This window comes from Pygoscelis adeliae, unplaced genomic scaffold (genome assembly GCF_000699105.1).
Source record: "Pygoscelis adeliae isolate BGI_AS28 unplaced genomic scaffold, ASM69910v1 Scaffold71, whole genome shotgun sequence".
NCBI lineage: Eukaryota > Metazoa > Chordata > Aves > Sphenisciformes > Spheniscidae > Pygoscelis > Pygoscelis adeliae.
Genome location: NW_008824356.1, coordinates 4,139,204 through 4,147,102, shown reverse-complemented (window position 1 = coordinate 4,147,102; position 7,899 = coordinate 4,139,204).

Sequence of the window (7,899 nt, the reverse complement as noted above, 5' to 3'; positions counted from 1 at the left end):
AGACTAGATCTAAGGAAGAAATGTTTTACGCTGAGTGTGGTGCAACCCTGGAACGGGTTGCCCAGAGAGGTGGTGGATGCCCCATCCCTGGAAACATTCAAGGTGAGGTTGGAGGGGGCTCTGAGCAACCTGATCTAGTTGAAGATGTCCCTGCCCACGGCAGGGGGGTTGGACTAGATGACCTTTAGAGGTCTCTTCCAACCCAAACTATTCTATGTTTCTATGATTCTATGATCTTTACAAGGGAATGCTATAATTACAATTTACCTCAGAACATCAGTCAATTTTTGTTTCATGTGTGGAGAACAGTTTATTACCCATCTTCATTCTTAGCACATTTTCTTAATTTGCTGAGGCAAACCAGCTAAGTGTAAAATCAAATTATTTAAGGAAGATTGTAGAATAATAAGGTAGTCAGCATTAGTATAGTAATCATTGTAATGTGCAGAATATTGCATATTCTGTATTTTATTGCAGAAAATACAGCAATATGCTAGTGAGTAAACTGACTAGAATTTTCTAGTGGCAGAAATATGCTGGTCATATATTTCTCTTTATTAAGTAACTTTCCCTTTTAAACCTCATTCAGAGAAGGAAAGTTCCAACACTTGATTGCATCAAAAGGCATTGATTTACAGAAAAAAGTTTAAGTGACTATCGCGTGTGAATCATTCTGAATCCAGTAAAAATCGACAAAAGTCAATGGAAAGGATTCCCACTGCATTTTGTATGCTTTACATCATTACCTGTAGATCCCAATAGATAGAGAGTCTGATCTTGGAGTAACCCTCCAAGACATCAGTGAGCCATCGTCATCAACGATGAAGTAAAAGGCAATTTTTGAAACTTTGCTCCAGTGGAATATTCAGATTAAGGCCTTTTATAGTATGAAATTATTTTCTTAACCCATCTTCCTGCTACCTGACAGTAACTCACTAAGGAATGGGCAGGGACAGAATCATAGAAACAAGATTACCTGTGTAAATCATGGAGATGCATTGTGTCTCTCTGTGGAACTGTCTTACCTCAAAAAACAGCTTTAAAAGTGTTCATAGGAAAATAATTAATAAAATTAAATACATAAGAGGGTTTAAAACACAACTATCACTTTGGTTGACCTTGTAAGGTTGAACGCATATAAAATAATCCTGGATGAGAGTTATAAATTAAATTCTTGCATAGATGCCTGTCTTTTTTTTCAATTTACTGATGTGTCACTTTCAATTTTTCTATTTTAAAAGGAGGCAAAAAAAGCACACGAGAAGCAGCAAAAATTACCACTAAGTACATCCAGACAAAATTCCCATTCCAGCAATTGGTTCCCCTAGAGATATCAAGCAATGTCTCTTCTCATGGCTTGCAAAAGTGCTTTAGGATATACACATTCATATTCACACTGCTCCAGTTAGGAGTTTTTAATATAGAGGAATTTTCAGTTAGCTTTGAAAGCCATGCGTAAGTTACTTTATCTTTCTCCTGGAGTCTTCTATGCAGAGTTATGGCAAAAGGGTCAGTTTTTAGCCACAGATGCCTTTGTTGGTGGAATTCTCCAGACCAAACCGCTCACCTCCCAAACTTCTCCATTTGTAGTACTGAACAGAAAACTTGTACATGCACATAATATCCTTTTATTTTCACTTAATTGATTCCTCTGTTCGCGTAGATATGCCCACACTGATGTGCTCTCCATCTTTTTACTACTTATCACCGGGTCAATTTTCTCAATTTTGAACATAAAACTGAAACAAATGTTAGAATTTTTTTCACTTTGTGCACTAAGGCTTCAGGAAATGTTACTGAATAACTACGTTTTAGTTAATCATGGATTTAATGAGTAATATTCATTAGTGTTTCTGATACCTCTTCAAACATATTTAAATTAGGAAGCCTCCTCTCCACAGCACAACACTGAATTTCACTGTGTTTATTCTGTGCTATAATATAATCAGAAACTGCATCATCATTATCAAACAGATCTCACAGACTTCACTGGGACTTAGGCACAGGATTAGAGCTTTCCTGAGAGGGATAGAATTACCTGTGTGAAAATACTTTGCTCTTTTGTGCTCACAGCTTAATTTCCTGATCCCACAGATGAAAAGATCTGTATGTCACTATTTATTCCTAATGTCTTGACCCACACAGTTTCGTCCCTTTGGAAAATTTTCAGAACCTGAGAAATATTTGACCTGAGAAGATTTTTAAAAAATGGAAAGTATGTGAGCTAATCCTCTTTATCGTTATCCCTTATTGAAAATACTTTCTATATAAAAATATAGTTATTACATAAGCACATATGAATCTGTTTTATATACACATGTATTTTACATATACGTGCATATATATTTCCATATATATGTACATATATCCGTTTTCTATGTCTGTCTTAAATTTGGCTCATCTGAACACCTGGAATTTTCTTTTACATAGTTCACATGCCTTAATTACTGAGCAATTCACCTCTTTTTCCTCTCAATACTGAAAGAAAAGTCTACGCTGAAATAGCTAGAACAGTGCCTTCATCATCCCGTTCCTCTCCTCCTCTCTTCTGCCTGAGCTGTGTGTGAAAGACACAGGGATACCATGCTCTGTATTTCCTCATCTTCTGTAGAAAAATACATCAAAATACAAGGGTGGATGCAGTGTAGCAGCAACATAGAAACTACTTAAGCCTCTCAGAAGCATCATACCTGCCACATAGCACAAAACAATTAGGAGATGAGAGATGGTAAGAGCCAACACTGACTTTTAATAACATGCTGAGATTAATTGGGCTACAGAAGATGCAAAGTACATTGCCCAGACAGTCAATACGTAGAGCTAGATAAAGTACAGCACAAAGCTAATTTCTAAATAGAATTTTAAGCAATCATTGTTTATCATTTTGCCAGCCACAGACTCTAATGTCTTTGGGGCCTGACTGGAACAACTCGAGGAATCAATCAACAGCTATCCATTAAAAAGTATTTGCCTTTTATTTATAAATAAAATTTACACAGATGATTCTCAAGTAACAGAAAAACAGTAAACATCAGAAATTAGGTCCTGTCCTTGCCTCATGCCACATCCTCCCAAATAACAGACTTGCTCTTTCTTGTCCTCATCTGCTTCCTGTTTGTTTGTATGTTTTAAGGCTATATGCTCAGTGTTTGACCTCCAAACTGACATAAACTAAGCCAATCAGGAAACCCGACTGACAGAAAACGTGAATCCATCAAAATATGAGTCAGTTCCATCTCTAAGTCAACAAACAGGTTGCCCTTGATTTCATAAAACGTTCAGCTAGTCCAAGAAGTGGCTATTACCATCCTGGCACTTCCTCCTCTGCATGCTCAGTTGCACAGCAGTTAAACCCTGCCTTTCTTCACCAGTTGTCCATGCACACTCCAAATTTGGATACTTATTACTGAAATAATTCAGTGATTCATTTTCAAAGTCAGCAGCAAACATGAAACCAAAAGAAATTAAATTACACATATTTCTATTGGCTGTAACATAGAAAGGAAATGCCTAACTGAAAATTCTTCCTGGAAGAAAAAAAAAAAAAATCCAATAATATACATGAAAACATCCCTTCCATAATAAACAATTCAACAAAACTTTACTGGGTTTCCAACTACATAATTCATTGAACTGGAAAAATAAAAGATCATGAATGTTACCCAGAAGTGTACTTCAGATGTACACAGATGTTTCCGCTAAAACTCCTCCTTAGTCCAATGACAGGAATTATACTGGTACAGAGAAATCAAAGTGATGTATGTAGGTAAGGCATCTCTCCTGAAACAAGAAACAGCATCACCCCAATGAGATTGTTGCAATACTATCTATATTGGGAAATAACAACATACTACGCCAACTAAAATTAGATCCTTTGGTTCTTTTCAAGTAACCTAAACTGTCAGAGGATGTTGTATTTTTTTAGCGAAATTGTAGTGCTCGGAAATAAAAAAACCACTTGAAATCACCAATGTCATCACAAGTGGATGGAGGGTTTGGATCATGTCTCTTGCATAAAATTAAATATTCTCCTGCGCAAAAAATAATTATTCCCCTTAAAAGAAAGCTAGGTGAACTGCTGTGATCAAAGTTTCTCCGTATACTACACAACTGGTACTTGTGCACTGTAGGTTAAAGCACCAAACTACTGACACTGAACTTTAGATCACAGCACGGATGCTGGCATGGAGAACTGTTCCCTCAGAGATTTTGTGTATCAAAAGATATCACAGAGCTTCAGAAAGCCCTGCAGAACATATGAGGACAGATGTATTTTACAGTGAACAAGGAATATTTTATCCATAAGAAGGCAAACAAAAAAAGACTACTACTTTCAGAAAAGAAAAGAAAAAAATAAAAGAAAAAGAAAACACTTCCTTCCTCCTCCCACATAATCAATTAAAAAACATTTGTTAGCATCACAGCATGTAGCTATGTCTCAGCCTGCCAAAAAACCAAGTCGCTTAGTCTCATTAGGAAACCAGGACACAGTCAAACAGGTCCAGTGAACTCTGGCAAAATACACAGCCTACAGCAAAGCATAAAGGGCCGGTTCAGAGGTGTGTCAGAGAGGTTGTTTTCCTTTCCTCACAGATAGGTTAGTTTGCAGTCAGGCTGAGGAGTAAGGGGTACCATTTAATGAAACACTGCAGGACTAAGAGGAAATAAAAGTACTCTAGAACAGTAATAGATTAAGAGCAAGAGCAATAGGGGAAAACCAGTTCGCTGTACCCAAGCACAGTAACAATAATATTGATAATTTGCTAAGTGTCCATTTCAGATTTCAGCATTACATTTTATGTCATTACTGCTCCTGAAACAACATCATTTAAGCATTTGAAGAGAAATATTGCAGAAAATATAAAAAATTTATTTTATCTTTCCATTTTCCTACACTGCTCATGGAGTTTTCTCCAAAATTGTCTCTGAAATTATTCACCATTTCAGAATTTGACCTTGCCAGATAACACAACCAAACACTCATGTCAACTGCTATTTGGAAACCCCAAGACACTGCATATTTGGAATTGGGACTCTTTCTTCTAATGTCATGAGATAGCATTACTACGTCCCGTACTTTTTCAGGAGAGTGACGGTACACCTTGCGACTCTTTGCAACCATAAAAGATTTCAGTGCAATTTTTGCAAGAGTAGATATGGTATACAGCAATGTTCTGTCCAATTTTCCTCTCTGCAAATTATTTCTCTTTAGTCTTTTTCGAGGTTTCAGCCTTTGCTCTAAAATATTCTTTAACCTAGCAGCTGTACCCCTCAAAAGAAGAAGAAACATCAGTTCATGGGTAGAAGTAGTGCCTTTGTCTAACGTTCCACCTTCCTTCTACATGGAGAATGCAATGCAAAGACAAAATGTTTTTATTGTAACCAAGATGATCTCAGTTGAGACTCACAGATAAACACTGAGTCCTTCAACAAGTCATTAGCACAAGGCTACATACAGCTTAGGTAGAGTATCTACAAGTGTGTTTTGGAAAGGAAAGTAAAGAAATTATGCAAGCAAGCTGATGAGGCATTTGGTATTACTTTGCTTCTCACGGCAAGTACCAGCACAGCCCGTTTCTAAGTGCATCCATGCCTGGAGTATGCTATGTTCTAAGCAGGTTACATGTTAAACAGTGTGGGTATGCTACATCTACAGCTTTCCAGTACCAGTTGTATGCGATGTTTGTACTTTCTTTCTAGTGTCACAGTAACCTGACAGAAAGCTGAGCAAGCTGACCTGATTTTTCAACATGTGAAAGAGCTACCAGAAGTACTTCTGACTGCCAGGTCACTATTTAATTTATTGCCCATTCCAATGTGGAAGGAGTTTGGTAATATTTTTTGTTCACTGTGTCTGTTTTATTTTCTTCCTGTAAGCAGCATATGAAAAGGGAAAGAAAGGATTTCTATTTTCTAGATTGACCAGGTAGAATGGGAGATGAATAGGCTTCTGTTATTTAAAAATACAATATTTTGCAATTTGATTTAAAAACTGATGTTATTTTATAAAGATATGTGTCTTGAAGTGTTAACATTCAGAAATTAAATTTGTTTCTTAAAAAAAAAAATCCATTTTGGACCAAGCCAAATACATTTTTTCCTCTTTTTTTTTTTTTATTGTGCTGTTATGCCAAAATAGTTATTATTCCCCCAACTCTAGCTGTTCTTCTTCTAAAAATAACCTCCTTGAAGACCAACAAACAAAACAACATTGCTGAGATTTTGGAAAATCATCCCCAATATAATAATAATAATAAAAAAAAATTAGAATCAAAGTGATTCTCTAAAACCCTCTACAAAACCCCAGTCAAATGAATTCATATTTATGAGTATTTAGGAGCCCTCAGCAACCTTTACAGTACCCTAGTACCTCATTCCAGAGATGTTCCCGTTTGAAACCCTGGTCTGGTTTACCCACTTAGATGAAGTTGAATGATTCAGCATTAAGCTCAGATTACTATCTTTCTTAGTAATTTGGAAGATGTGATAAACTGCCTGTGAATTTAATTCACGGAATTGGAACGTACTTCATATACTGGGCAAAATAAATGAATAATACAAATACAAATGTACAAACTACAATAATTTCAAGTCTTAAACACTGGCACTGCTACCCCCTTGCTTCTCTCCAGCTCCCCAGTTTTCCTTCATCTGTGATGTGGTGTGCAGAGCACTAAAGCCCATTCCCAGCGTGTGGCCCAACATGTATCCCATATATCAGGACTGCAGTGACATGACAGACTCATTCAGACTGTCGTGAAAGGCTATTACAGAGAAAAAATGGTGACTAATTAGCAAAATACAGGACAGGGTGCAATGATGTGAATCTGAAATCAGTCAGAAATAACTACTTAGAAAACATCAGTGCAGGAAGAGGCAGCTGTAGTAAATAAACTACAAGAATGGGAGGTGAGAGTTTCACTTCTCAGCTCAGCCACAGATGTCCTGAATAGCTTTGGACAACTCAAATGGACCAACATTTTCGAATTTGGATGCCCATACTTGTGCATTAAATTTCACAGTTTCACCAGAGTTAATACTTCTGCATGTCTAACAGACACTGCATTTTGACACCTCAAATACACATTTAAAAGTCTAAAGTTTAAGCACCTCTATTTGAAAAGTTACTTTTTAATCTTAGTGTCTCAGCTTTCACACTGAACATCATGTAGTAGATGCTAAAAGATCTGAGAAACTGATGGATTAATGATGATAATGATAGTAATGATGACAAAAAGATGGAAACCCTAAAATGAAATAATGTACCAAAACATCAGTGTTATGGCAAGCTTCACACTGAGGCCCTGAGGAAAGATCATTCCATTTGACACAGCATTAAAGTAGTAATTTAAATTGTTTGCAATACCATATCTTCTGCTAAGTGTATTTCAAAGTGGAAAAAATACACCAACAGATATATTTGTTAGATTAGCAACTTCCATCTAGCCTTATTTGGAAAGAAATAGAAAAAAAAAGGTGTGGTCTGTAGAACCTAGGCTGTGTACTGATGCCCTCAGGCCACACCCCAATTCTAGCATCCCAGCGCATGCCCAATAGAAAATGACATAGTTAAGGTAACGTGTAAACAATCTCATTTTCTCATGTCACCGTTGTCTGTGGCACACTTTGTGGTCTCACCTAGGTTGTTCAGGAGGTCCCTTAGCCATGTCCAGTGCATATCCGGCAAAGATTGTCCAGGCTTCACGGCTGTTGTGATGGTGGACCTTTACATAATTACAAAAGAGAAGCGTAAGCACAGTAACAGTCTTGCAAATAAACTTCAGACTAATTCCTCATGCCAGTTTTTACCTAAAGAGCTATTTCAGGTTTTCATCTGTCATCTCAACTTACTGCTGATGCCTGAAGTTTAAACCACGTTGCTGGCTATAGTGAAGGTCA